We start from the raw sequence: 15,627 nt of genomic DNA on the forward strand, positions 1-15,627 counted from the left end.
TTATTTACTATAGTTCTGTCAAACTCTGAAACCTGGGGGTCAACGCCTGTCTCTACAAATGGATGCTATAATTCTTGACCTGACTGCAGTCAGTAAAGACAGACATCGGCACATCCACCACAGTTTTTCTCAATGCTGGTCTCTCAGAAGTCTGTATCCTCAGCCGCATACTCTGTTTCCTGTACACTCGTGACTACATGGCCAGACTTTGATCTAACTCCATGTATAAGTTTGCAGTTGGCACCACTGTAATGGGCTGAATCTCAAATAACGATGAATCAGAGTACAGGAAGACAGAGAGCCTGGTGGCATGGTGTCATTTCAACAATCTTTCCCTTAATGTCAACAAAACAAAAGGGTTGGTCATTGGCTACAGAAAGGGGGCGGTATGAATGTTCCTATTTACTTAAACAGTATTGAGATCATGAGAGCTGTGAGCTTCAAGATCCAGGTTGTGAACATCATCAATTGCCAGTCCTGGTCCAATCATGATGGTATGGCCAGGAGGCTAACAAAATTTGACATGTCCCATCTGACCCTCACCACCTTTTATCAATGCACTAGAAAAAGCATCTTATCTAGATGTTCAGGAAAAAACGCCCAATATTCTTCTCCAATCATGCTTCTTGCACACATAATTTTGTTGGTATTTTTCACATAAAATAGCACCTCAATTAGATTTTTTTGTCACCTGCACATCAAAATATCAAAACATACAGTGAAATGAGTTAGTTGCATCATCAGCCAATGCAGGCCAAAGACCTGTGTCTGTGGTGTGTGACTTTTTGAAAGTAGGAAGGTGTGATTTTTTTTGGTATTTAGGAGTGATGACTACACTAAAGTGTCAGGTATGATAGGTAGGTCCTGTACGTGGTTCTAACTCCGTAATCAAGTTTGCAGATGACACCACGGTGGTTGGCCTAATCAGAGGGGGTGACGACACAGCCTACAGGGACAAGGTCCAGCACCCGGCCGCGTGGTGTGCCGACAAGAATCTGGCCCTTAACACTCAGAAGACCAAGGAGATCATTGTGGACTTCAGGCATGCTAGAAGCCACACACACATCCCCATCTACATCAACGGAGCTGTAGTGGAGCATGTATCAAGCTTCAGATTCCTTGGTGTCCACATTTCCAAGGATCTCACTTGGTCTCCGAACTCCTCCATCCTGAACAAAAAGGCACAACAACGCCTTTATTTCCTGAGGAGCATCAAGAAGGCTCACCTCTGTCCCAGGATACTGATGGGCTTTTACCACTGTACCATTGAGAGCATAATCACTAACTGCATCTCAGTGTGGTATGGCAATTGTCCCGTATCAGACTGCAAAGCACTCCAGCGTGTGGTGAAAACTGCCCAGTGGATTATCGGCAACCAATTGCCCACCATTGAGAACATCTACCATAAACACTGCCAGGGCAGGGCGAAAAGCATTATCAAGGATGCACCTGACCCTAACCATGGACTTTTTATTCTCCTCCCATCCGGTAGGCGCTACAGGAGCCTCTGCTCCCAGAAACCAGCAGGCACAGGAAGAGCTTCTTCCCTGAGGCTGTGACCCTGCTGAATCTCACATCACAGCACTGAGCAGTATTGCACCCATATTGTATTGTCTCAGCACTTTTATATTTGTGTGCTGTAGCACTTTTTATTTGCAGTTATTTTGTAAATAACACTATTCTTTGCATTTCTGGTCAGATGCTAACTGCATTTCATTGGCTTTGTATCTGTACTCGGCACAATGACAATAAAGTTGAAGCTAATCTAATCTAATCTAATCTAATCTAATGCCCTGTATGTATGTGTGGTGCAGAAGACCTCTAATAAGAAAACATTTTTATACAACTTCGAACAAGAGCCAGTGACTAGGGAGTCACACCAGTGAGTCGTCCCATCATAGCTGTGTGTTAATTAACTCCCACCACAAAAATGACACACTAAATATACAATTCAGAATTAAAAGTTTAGGTTACAATATAACAAAAAGCTTAATTATTCGGATCCTCTGTATATCTTAAACACACAAAAAAAAAGAATTTATCCAGTAGATTAATTAGATTTGCAGCATAATAAACAACGCTAAATTATGGGATAACACTTATTAATATAATATATATAATGTATGTCATTATATTTTCATTCCAAATAAGCTTGGGCTTATATTATTAATTACCTATAATTTAGTAATGCAGGAGATAACCTTACTGCTATACAAATTAAATGTTTATCATGTAAATTTATTTTTGGGCTTGAGTATTCTAATTAAAAAGAACATTCTTAACTTGATTTCATCAGGCTCACATGTAGAAATACCATCAATGAAAAACAAATGGTGACTTGGTAACCGTGACTGAACATGCATCAGTTTAAAATTCCTGTGATAGCAGGTTCTGAAAGGGTTAAGAGACCAGTTTTTTTATATTGCATCACACACAGAAAGGGGGAAGCTTGAAAAACAAAGCACACAGCAGAGTGGACCAACGGTGATAAATATGTAAAGAGTACACAGGGAAACCTTTTGATGGATTAAGTTGGTTTTTATCCAGTTGTCTGAAATGGAGTGAGTTAGTTAGCTATTTCTTTTCCCCAGCCTGCTCTTCACCAATTAAATGTATGAAGGTGTGACCCTACTGAAAGCGCTTTGAGATTAATCATATTATCTGCAGTGCCTGAATCTGAATGTCTACACGACCTTCTCCATAAGATTCCATTATCTTAAACTATCACAATAATCCTAGCTCGGGGAAAGAGGAAGAATCAAACCTAATAGATCGCAAATCAGATTAATCCACAATCTAAGTGGCTATTACACTTGGCACTGCCCTTGAACACCCAGGTGTAACCTTGAAATTCACATTCACTAAGATGCTTCAATTGGATTGAAGGTCCCAGAAGACCGGGGAGGGGGCAGCTGGCCAAATTTTACCTCAGTGCTATGGATGCCCTATGGGAGAGCACTCTCAGGTGCAAAAAGGCAACATGGCCTCAGCCAGCTTACCATAAATAAATGCCATTAACGGACGAAGAGTAATGAAATTTCATTTAATTTATCAGGGAGAAGGAGGGAAAACTACTGATGTAAAATAAAAGGATTCCAAGAAAAGAAGCCCTTTGCAACAGACAAATAGAATGCTCTTTATCAAGTGTGAGTCTTTTATTAACAAGAAAGCAAGAACTAAAATAGTCATTAATGAAAAAATACTTCCATTAACTAAAACAATTGTTAAAACTAAATAATTTCATGACTAAAATAAAGATGACATTTAAAAGATTAGCCAAAACCACATTACATTATTATCATTCAATATTTGAGAGCAACTAGATTACTTCCATCTTTAAATGATTTGTAAATACATTTCACTAATGATGCTTATTTTAAATTGAGCATAATTAAATCTTGGCAGCAGATAATGATTTTCAATTTAAAAGATTGCAGCAAAGTCAAGAAATTTTGAATTGCAAAAATACATGACCAGAGAAATAGTATAGAAAGGAAATATATATCTATCGTTCTTTTCAGTGAGTTTTTTGTGCTGCACAATAATATTTTGTTGGAATGTGCATCATTATAGGAGTCACCCTGTACATCCTGAGGTTCATAGCTTTTCCTCTAATGCACAATGTTTTCATATACAGACTCAGGCTCAATTTAGATATCACTTTGTGATATTCACACGTATGGAGGCAGTCTACAGTTCATACAGGTCACTTGTGATGAAATAGGCTTTCACTACGATTGTGCCAATGGCACTGTTGTGAATTCAAAGAGACCACCCCAAGCAGATCACAGTGCATGTAGTCTAGTGCTGTAAACTGGCAACAGATGGGTGCGCTTTAAGTTCAAAGCTTAAACCTCACAGCAGTTTTTCATCCTCAGTTTCCTGACCTTTTTCACAGTAATGAATCAAACTTACTCCATCCCCATTTGTGCATCTGACAATCCAACAGCCGATTACAGCCCCCATTCACTGGATGACCAGATTCCAAATACTCTTTCCACCCCTCAGAACCAGAGGGGATAACTTCACTCAACTTCACTTGGCCCATCACTGAACTGTTCCTACAACCAATGGACTCACTTTAAAGGACTATTCATCTCATTTTCTTGATATTTATTGATTAGTTTATTTATTTATTTATATTATTATTATTATTATTATTATTATTATTATTATTATTATTATTTTCTTCCTGTTTGTATTTGCACAGTTTGTTGCCTTTTGCACATTGGTTGTCTGCACTGTTGGTGTGGTTTTTCATTGATTCTATGAGAGATAATGGATTGATTGAGTATGCCTGCAAGCAAATAAATCTCAGGTGACGTATATGTACTTCGATAAATAATTTACATTGAACCTTGAACTTTGAGTTAAGAAACATGACTTTAAAGCTCAACTCACAACAAGATAGCACACTAGTTAAAGTTATGCTTGGCTTGTGTATATAACTCTGCTAAAACCTGGGAACTATTCGAATTATTCATGCAACCTATTCGCATAAGAATCACTATTCAATAGAATGGTTTCCCCAGCAAGTGTCTGTTTAGGTCGTGTTTATTTGTGATGTTGAAGCATTAAGTTGCAGGCTTTTGAAGGAGATACCAAACCTGATTGCTCTCAGCTAGACTTGGAAGATCCCTGTCAGCAGTTCAAAGGTGAAGAGGGAGTTCTCCTTTGTATATTGCTTCAGACAATGTTGTTTCCTCAAAACATGCTCATAAAATTATCCCATATTTGTTTGTGAAGTTTTGCTGTATACAGTCAAGCATCCCACTTTGTTAACAGACTAGATTTTAAGGCTAAGTTTGGAATGTCCTGACCATGTGAAGAGCACTATAGAATGGCAGGCTATACCACACTATATAATAAAAAACTTCAATTCATCCATCTCCTACTGCCAACTGAAACAGTGTGCTTGTAGGTTATACACATTGTGCTTTCATGAAACAAATTTCTAAAGTATCGATCCAAACTCTAATGTCATTTTATTGATAAGATAAAATCTTTTAATTAATCAATTGACCATGGACAATATAATAAGCAATTTACTGGCCTTACATTAAATATTGAGTATGATTATTAATTATCACTAGTTATTTGAATCTCTAGAAAGCAAATATTAATCCTGAAATAGACTTTCTTCCCTTCACATGTGAGAAATAAATACAAGAACGAGGAGCTAATAACTAATGATAATTGCAACTCTGATGAATGTTCAACTTATCCTCTGTTTGTGAATGAACTGATAAGTAGGAAGGTCATTGAACAGCAAATAAATGGAAACATAATTTAACTTTGGGTCACTAACAAGATGAGTATTTATCGCCTCACCTAATACATAAAGAGTGATATAGTGGAGTAATTCAGAGGGTAATTTGCAATATACTGCTTTGACTTGACTTTGGGAGCATTTGGGCAGACTGTGTAAAGATGGTGGATTATCTTCCTGGAAGTTGTAAAGTGTAGAGATTTTCTGTTTCAGGGTTACCATTACTAACACTAATTTCTTATCCCAAATTTACTTTATTTTATCAGGCTGAAACATCGAGTGTACTCTTTTCCAGAGATGCTTCCTGGCCTCAAGCATTTTGCCTGTGTTCCTTCACACATGTAACTGGTTCTGTACACAGTGAAGAGAAGATTAGATGTGAAGATGAAGTATAATTTGATATTTCTGCATTCTCCAGTGTTTGGATGTAGAAAGATATATGGAAGAAATGAAACCTGATTAACATTCTGGCAGACCAAAACGGGAACAATTCTTAAATGCTGATAGGATGGATAGTATGATTCTGAAGCTGTCATAAGATATGGGAGGAGTTTTGGAACTCTCAATATCTGATGGGACATCAACTTGCTGGAGCAGGGTTCAACATTTACCACAAGTGAAAATGCTTCCACTTGACTAACAAGTCATATCTGTTGCAAAATAAGCATCAGCAGCTAAAGGGCAACTGTGGCATAAAGCACAGGGTCATGTGATCAAATGCTCTGTGGCTCGAAGCAATTTTTTGTAGAGGATTGCTGAACCATTTCAAAGAGGCTCTTGGAATAAACAGTCATGAGCTCTTGAGTTTGAGAGTCTGTTCAGTTCCTCAACCATGGTTACACTAAGAACACTACACGCTATATCCCATAATAACTGGTATATGCCCCATTGATTGCTTATAGATCAGGAATGGGAAAGTGATATCATGTAATTTGGAGAACTGAAGTGGTAGCTAAATTGTTGTTTCAATTCCATCCTGCTCTTTGTAAATACCACAGTAGGAGTAGGCAACAATGATTAAAATTATGTAACTCACTTAAAATATATTATTTTTTTACATGTGTATCATATGCCTGAGATTCCTAAGAAATACCTTCATCATCAATAATATTCCCAGAAACAATTTTTGTTTCTTTTATGGGCATCGCATTCAGTTCATTGCATTCACTAAATTAGAGCAACTATTTCTTTCTGATATCCCAGTGAAACAGCAAACATTTAGTCATCAGCCACACTGTCACTGACTCTAAATAAGGCTTTCACCACAGCCTGCAGTCTCACCCTCAATTTATCTTTTCCTCCATTCAATCATTTCGACCACAACAGAATGGTTGCCAGATATAATTCACTTTCTGAAGGAAGGCTTCCAGTATTTCTATGAGATATGCCATAAGGTGCTAAAAAAGATAATTCTTATATAATTTACATTGAATTTTCCAATTTCAGTAAATCATTATCTCCAATTTCCCTCCAATCCCCTCTCCTCCTTCTGATCATCCACTGGTCCTTCTCTTCTTGTTCCTTGCCCATGCCCCCTTCAGCACCAATCTCCCTTTTCCCCTCCCTTCACATTGTACCATCTATCTACTGCCTGCACGATTCACCTGCTGGTCCTTACAACTCTCTGACAATGCCCCCCCCCCCACCGCCCCATATATGCCTGCAACCTGCTTTCCCAATGACCCCTATTATTACGTTCCCTGTTTACTAAATTTCAGCACCAGGAGTTTTTGTGTTCTGACTTATCACCCTCCATTAGCTGTCTCCACCTTCACTCCTCCCCTCCGTTCTTTTTGGCTTCACCATCCATCTACTTCTGTTGGCCATCTTTGGTCCTCCCCATCGCCTGCTTTCCCCACTTTGCTGTCTCCATCCCTTGCTCAGTATCAGTGGTGGTGGATCTTTCATCTGTTCTTTTATTGATTCTATATTTAACCCTTTTCACACTGTCTTGGCCAGTCTTTTATTTTCACCTTTCCTTTGAGCTCACTGAGAAGAATTGTTGCTGGTTTCCTCACTTAGAGATACTCAAATTCCCTCCCATTCCAGAAGGTTTTGGCTTTAATATCCTTCCATATCTTTTAAGGTTTTCTCCCTCTCCTCCACCACCCTTCCAATGCAATTTCCAATTCATGAACAATTTTCCAAGGTCTCTTTTGACCTTTCTCACCTCTGACATTCGTAGTTCTGCCCACAGCTTCTGTGACCTGTAATTTCCATCTTTAATCTTCTCCACTTTTCCACCTTTGAGTTTTTCTTTACTAAAATTTCCTCACGGGCTAAATGTTTGCCTGTATGTGTGGTGCCTTGGGACTAACAAATCTGTCAAAATTGTGAAGCCAAAATATTGGAAAGAAACATGCCAAAAACAAAATTGCAGAGTTATATATCTGGACAAATTTTGTCTCTTATTTTTTTTTGTGCGAGAAGCCCAAGTTGTTCCTTCTCAGAGCTTCTTTGATTCTGATCCTCACTGACCTCGAAATAGTCACCAGTATGATAAATGCATTACTTGGGGAGGAGTTGGAGCTAGCACTAGCAAGAGGGTTGATGATTTATTCAACTCTTTAGACACATTAATTTATGAAATCCTGCTAACCTTTTAATACACTATTTTTCTCCAGACATAATTTTGTGTTTGAACAACATTAGCCGATGATTCACAGGATCTCAAGACATAGAATCAGAATTAGGCCATTAGGTCCATCAAATATTCAGCTCCACCATTCAGTCATAGCTGATTTTTTCCCTCCCCTTATCTGTCCTATTTCTCCTCTTGCTCACAACCCACTGCCAATCTTAGCCTAAAATACACCCAATGAATTGTCCTCCACTGCCCTTTGTGGCATAGAATTCTGCAGATTAATCACCCTTTTGCGGAAGAAATTCTTCTTTATTTCAATTTCAAAGGGAAATCACTTTATCCTGAGACTTAGATCCTAGAAGGCGCTACTAATGGAAACATTATCTCCATGTCCACTTAACCCTTCCAAAATTCAGTAGGTTTCATTGAGATCCTCCGCATCCTTCTGAACCTCATCAAATACAGGCCCTAAGAGATCAAATGTTTGACAATTAAAATGAACCTTTGAACTATTGAAAATGAACCCTTAGGCAACAGGATTCGCAATGGAAAATGGAAATGTTAAAGGAAGAAAAACAGAACAAAAAACAGTTTAATACCGGAACAGGTCCTTTGCCTTCCAATGTCATGCTGAACATTGATAAGTAACCAAATGCCAAATGAACTATCCATTTCTGTTTGCACATCCTTCTATTTCAGCCCACAATGCTGTGCCAAACATGTATTTACTTTAGAAATTACCTCAGGTTACCCATAGCCCTCTATTTTTCTAAGCTCCATGTACCTATCCAGAAGCTTCTTCAAAAACCCTATTGTATCCGCCTCCCCCATCGTCACCGGCAGCCCATTCCACTCTGTGTAAAAAACTTACCTGACATCTCCTCTGTACTTACTTCCAAGCACCTTAAAACTGTGTCCTCTCTTGTTAGCCATTTCAGCACTGGGAAAAAGCCTCTGACTTTTCCACATGATCAATGCCTTTCATCATCTTATATACCTCTATCAGGTCACCTCTCATCCTACGTCGCTCCAAGGAGAAAAAGCTGAGTTCACTCAACCTATTCTCATAAGGCATGCTCGCCAATCCAGGCAACATCCTTGTAAAGATCCTCTGCATCCTTTCTATAGGTTCAATATTCTTCCTGTAGTGAGGTGAACAGAACTGAGCACAGTACTCCAAGTGGGGTTTGATCAGGGTCCTATATAGCTGTAACATTACCTCTCAGCTCTTGAACTCAATCTCACGGTTGATGAAGGCCAATGAACCATATGCCTTCTTAACCACACAGTCAACCTGCACAGCAGCTTTAAGTGTCCTATGAACTCGGACCCCAAGATCACTCTGATCCTCCACACTGCCAAGAGTCTTACCATTAATGCTATATTCTGCCATTATATTTGACCTACCAAAATGAAGCACCTCAAACTTATCTGGGTTGAACTCCATCTGCCACGTCTCAACCCAGTTTTGCATCCTATCGATGTCCCACTGTAACCTGTGAAAGTCCTCCACACTATCCACAACACCGCTAAATTTTGTGTCATCAGCAAAGTTACTAACCCATCCATGCACTTCCTCATCCAGGTCATTTATAAAAATCACAAAGAGAAAGAGTCCCAGAACAGATCCCTAAGGCACATCAGTGGTCACCAACCTTCATGGAGAATATGACCTGTCTACAACTACACTTTGTCTTCTGTGTGTAAGCCAGTTCTGGATCCACAAAGCAATACCCCCTTGGATTCCATGCCTCCTTACTTTCTCAATAAGCCTTGCAGGGGTATTTTATTAAAGGCCTTGCTGAAATCCATATATACTACATCTACTGCTCGACCTTTAGCAATATGATTAGTCACATCCTCAAAAAATTCAATCAGGCTCATAAGGTACGACCTGCCTTTGAGAAAGCCATGCTGACTGTTCCTAATCATATTATGCCTCTCCAAATGTTCATAAGTCCTGCCTCTCAGGATCCCCTCCATCAACTTACTAACCACTGAAGTAAGACTCACTGGTCTATAATTTCCTGAGCCATCTCTACTCCCTTTCTTGAATAAGGGAACAACATCTGCAACCCTCCAATCTTCCAGATCCTCTCCCATCCCCGCTGATGATGCAAAGATCATTGCCAGTGGCTCAGTAATCTCTTCTCTCACTTCCCTTGGGTATATCTCATCCGGTCCCGGTGACTTAGCCAATTTGATGCTTTTCAAAAGCTCCAGCACATCCTCTTTCTTAATCTGTATATGCTCAAGCTTTTCAGTTCGCTCTTTCTAAAAAATCTACCTGATACATCTCCTTTGGACTTATCCTCCGTCATTCTAAATTCATGCTCTCTTGTGTTAGATACATGAATCCGGAGAAAATGGTACTGGCTGTTTACAATATCTATGCCTCTCACAATCTTAAAAACTCTATCAGATCTTTCCTCAGCCTCCACTGCTCTGGAGCAATCAATCCAACTTTGTCCTACCCCTGCTTATACCGGATGTCCTTTTAACCTAGGCAGAAATCTTCAATATCTCTTGTAAACCTTCTCCAAGGCCTCAACATTGTTCCTATAATGTGGCAGTCAAAACCAAATGCAGATGCAGCCAAACTAGAGTTATATGAAGCTTTAACATTACTTCCTGACTCTTGAATTCAATTCCCTGACTAATAAAACATACCATATGCCTTCTTTATCACAAACAGCATAGGTCCCACTATGGATCCATGCAGAACACCACTAAATCTCTTGGTTAAGCATTGATTTACACAAAAACATTGATAATCCAACTACTTGTAAATCTCAATAGTTTGGCATTCAGCACACCAGCTGATGTTTTGAGAACAGCCTTTTAGACACTGGGCTGCTCACTCCTGTACTCCCTTGAAACTCACAATGACCCATTTCAAGCTTACGCGGATAATATGAAGAATTACATCTAATGATCCAGAAAGTCTGACAGTCCAGCAGCATCAAAGTCCCAAACAGGCTGAGTTATTGTAATTAATAAATAACACTCAATGTTTCAGGAACAGCTTTTTCTTCACCCACCATCAAATTTCTGAATGGACAATGAATCTAAAAACTACATCACTATTCTTTTTGCTCTTTTTTTGCACTATATACAGTACATAATTTAATTCTTTAGTCATACTCCTTATTGTAATTTTTTGTTATTTTCTTTATTATGGTGCATTTCAATCTGCTGCCGCTGCAAAACAACAGATTTTATGACATATATGTCATGTTTTGTAACTCCAAAACATAAAAAAATAATTGAAATAAAAACACAGAGCCAAGAAATAACTCTTGTGCATTCTCTTTTACTTAAAACGAGACATGCACATATGACATGAAGGACGCACTTTTACATATAACCTATAATTAATTATTTAAACAACAAAGAATGCTTTAACTAAGCAATGCATTTACAATATTACTCAAATATTACTGAAATATTAAATACACATCCTGAGTGTCTACGCTCCAATGCTGGGCTCACCTCAAGAAACAAAAGATCAGTTTTACGAGGACCTCGATGCTACCATCAGCAAGATACCAGAATTTGAACACATCATTCTGCTTGGTGATTTCAATGCTAAAGTGGGATCTGACCACAGGTCATGGCCAGACTTCCTCGGACACTTTAGTGTTGGCAAAATGAACGACAACGGCTAGAGACTGCTGGAGATTTGCTCCTCTCACAAGCTGTGCATCACCAACACATTCTTCAAGACAAAGCCTCGCCATAAAGTCTCCTGGAGACATCTAAGGTCCGGACACTGGTATCAGCTGGACGTGATCATCACCAGAAGAGCTGCTCTCAACAGTGTGCTTCTAACACGCAGCTTACACAGTGCAGATTGCGACACGGACCATTCCATGGTGTGCAGCAAAGTCTGACTGAAACCAAAGAAGATCCTCGGCACCAAGCAGAAAGGATGCCCACGCATCAACACCGCTAAGGCAGCCAACCCAGAACTTGGCACGATCCTCAATGACCACGTGGAACAGGCTTTCAAAGCAAATACAGCCACAACCATGGAGGAGAGGTGTCAATTCATTCATTACACCACTTACAACACCGTCATGTCATCCTTCGGGAAGAAGGAGAGGAAAAACCAAGATTGGTTTGAATCTCACCTGTCCGAGATGGAACCTGTCATCAAAGCCAAGAGAGAAGCTCTGATCAACTACAAAAGAGACTCGTCAGAAAAGAACCACATTCCACTGAGAATGGCAAGAAACAACGTTCAAAGGACGGCTGGTTGCTGCGCAATTGACTACTGGCAGAACCTGTGCCAGAACATCCAGACCTGCGCCGACAGTGCCAATGTGCAAGGCATGTATGAGGGGGTGAAGAAAGCCTTTGGGCCCACTGCTAGCAAGATCGCTCCATTGAAGTCCAAGGACAGTGAAGTCATCAACGACCGTGCCAAGCAGATGGAGAGGCGGGCCGAGCACTACCCGAACCTGTACTCCACTGAGAACATGGTCACTGAGTCAGCCTTTGCCAGTATCCCTGCCCTACCTGTCATGAAAGAGCTGGACCTACCCCCAACAGAGGAAGAACTCAACAAGGCCGTCAACTCGCTTGCTCACGGCAGGGCACCAGGCAAAGACGGCATCCCTGCAGAAGTGATCCAGTGCGGGAAACCAGTGCTCCGAAGCCATCTTCACAAGCTGCTCTGCCAGCACTGGGAGGAGGAATCAGTTCCCCAAGATATGCGAGATGCAAACATCATCACATTATTCAAGAATAAGGGAGACCTCAATGACTGTAACAACTACAGAGGCATATTCCTGCTCAACACCATTGGCAAGGTATTTGCCCGAGTGGTTCTGAAACGACTGCAGACACTGGCAGAACATGACTATCCTGAGTCCCAGTGTGGCTTCAGAGCAGAGAGATCCACCATCGACATGATCTTCTTACTCAGGCAGCTGCAGGAGAAGAGCCGGGAACAGAGACAGCCTTTGTACATTGCCTTTATCGATCTGACCAAGGCTTTCAACCTGGTTAGCAGAAGAGGCCTCTTTGCACTCCTGAAGAAGATTGGATGCCCTTCAAAGCTGCTGAATCTCATCGCCTCTTTCCATGACGGCATGCAAGGGACAGTACAATTCAATGGATCATCCTCAGAGCCCTTCCCCATCCAAAGCGGAGTAAAGTAGGGTTGCATCCTTGTCTGACGCTTTTTGGGATCTTCTTCTCCTTCGTACTGTTGTTCGCTTTCAGGACAACTGATGACGGAGTGTACCTACACACTAGGTCTGACAGCAAGCTCTTCAACCTTGCACACCTCAAAGCAAAGACGAAAGTGCGTCAGGTCCTGATTCGGGAGATACTCTTCGCTGATGATGCTGCCCTGACGTCACACACACAGTCTGGTCTCCAGAGGCTAGTCAGTTCCCTGGCACATGCTTGCCAAGAGTTTGGCCTCACCATCAGTCTAAAGAAGACAGAGATCATGGGACAGGACATCAGCGAAGCCCCCAGCATCAGAATTGGCGAGCACACCCTGCAAGCGGTAGATGAATTCACCTACCTAGGATCGACAGTCTCCCGCCATCTGTCCCTGGATCCCGAGCTCAACAGGCGAAGAGGAAAAGCCGCCGCTGCTATGGCCAAGTTGTCAAATAGAGCGTGGAAAAACAAGAAGCTCACCACAGCCACCAAGATTGCAGTGTACAGAACCTGCATACTGAGTACTCTTCTCTACGGCAGCGAGAGTTGGACAACCTACACGTGCCAAGAGCACCACCTCAACAGCTTCCACCTACGACTCTTGCGTTGGATCCTGGGCATTTCCTGGAAAGACCGCGTGCCAAACAAGGACGTCCTGGACCAGGCCAGCATGCAAATCATGCATGTCCTTCTCACACAGCGACGACTGCGCTGGCTTGGCCACGTTCGCTGCATGCAGGATGGCTGCATCACCAAGGACATCCTACACCGAGAACTCACTGCAGGATCCCGGCCCATAGGGTGCCCACTGCTGCATTACAGGGACGTTTGTAAACGCAACCTGAAGTCTGCTGATATCAGGGTGGACTCTTGGGAAAAGACAGCTGCAAATCACTGCACTTGGCGACAGGTTGTACGAAAAGGCATTACCAATGCAGAGGAAAAACGAACTCGACTGTGGTCGGACAGAAGAGAGGGAAGGAAAGCTGTGGCAGTGACTACCCAGCGGCAGCCATCAGCCTTCGTGTGCAGCAGCTGTGCCAAGGACTGCCGCTCCAGAATCGGCTTATTCAGCCACAGCCGAAGCTGTTCCACACCCAATGAATCCTAAACTGGGCTCATCCATTGTCTACTTAGGCAGACGGAGCCATTATTAAATACACATCACCCTTTCCTGCTCTGTTATGAACTCAATGTAAAATGCATGTCAAACATATACACAGTATACTATACAATACATCCATACATCCACAGCATATTAATTTTAAATTGTCCCACACAGGCCTAAAGGTTTCATCGGTGTGGAAGGTTTCTTACCCTTATGGGATAACATCTTTCCTGATGGGTGGGGGAGAGGGGTGTCGCTGCTGAGCAGGTGAGACTTGTGGCAGCAAACTAATCTCAGGTTCTGGGGCCTCCTCCATGATGTTGTTGGAGATGAATCTGGGATTGCAGGAAGTGGTTTTGACAGCTCTGGATGCCTTTCTTCAAGATGTGTGGGTAATCCCGAACAGTGCATGGCAAGCTTTACTGATGATAGCAATCATAATGCCTGAGTACAGTGTCTGACATCACCATTTCCTTTATCTTTTTGAAAGCCACATCACAGCTCACACCTCAAAACCACTTCTACTGCCTTTTCTTCCCAATCTATAGCAATGAGTTCAAAGGGAGGAGCCCAGTAGCCAGGTTTGGCAGGAACGTGTTACAGGAATTGACAAATCCTAAAAAAGAGCACAACTGTGACACATCCTTTACCCTTGGTCATCGACCACTGCTTGAATTTTCTCAGCACTCTTGTGTAATTCTTGTACATCAGTGGTGTGACCACAGTAAGTGATACTTGGTTTAGAGAATTCACACTTGTTGCAACATGCTCTGAGCCAAAAATCTTCCAACCTTCTTAATGCTGTCTTAAGATTTTGGAGATGTTCCTTGTCATCCTTACTGGTAACAATGATGTTGCCCAGGTAACACTAGGCACCTGGTCCTTCATTTTCTGTCAGAGTGCGGTTGCAGATGCCACTCCAAAAATAACCTATTATAGCAATAAAGCCTTTTGTGAATGATAATGGTGAGAAATACTTTGGACTCTTCTTTTATCTCCATCTGTAGGAAAGCCTCTGATAAATCCACTTTAATGAAATACTTCCCTCCAGAAAGGTTTGTAAAAATAATCTCTATTTCGGACAGAGGATATTGAGCTACTTTCAGTACTGGGTGGATGGTGACCTTAAAATCACCACAGATCCTGACAAACACATTCTTCTTGGCCACTGAAACTACTGGTGTTGCCCATGTGTTCCATTTTTGAAAGAGTTCCTTTAGCCTCAGTGCAATCAAGCTCACTGACTATCACTGATGGCAGAAGGAACTAGACAGACTTTGTAAAACTTAGGTATGGTGTTTTCATTTAACACTATTCTACCCTTGATATGTTTGAGTTTTCCAGTACCATCCTTAAATGCAGCTGTGGCATCATCCAGTATATTTCTAAATTCACATTTAGTTGACTGTGTTACAGGGATGTGACATGCAAATGAAGGATAAATTTCCAATCAGGATGTGGTTGTTTCAGCCACTCATAACTCCACAA

Source organism: Mobula hypostoma, chromosome 13, assembly GCF_963921235.1.
Source record: "Mobula hypostoma chromosome 13, sMobHyp1.1, whole genome shotgun sequence".
In the NCBI taxonomy this organism is placed as follows: Eukaryota; Metazoa; Chordata; class Chondrichthyes; order Myliobatiformes; family Myliobatidae; genus Mobula; species Mobula hypostoma.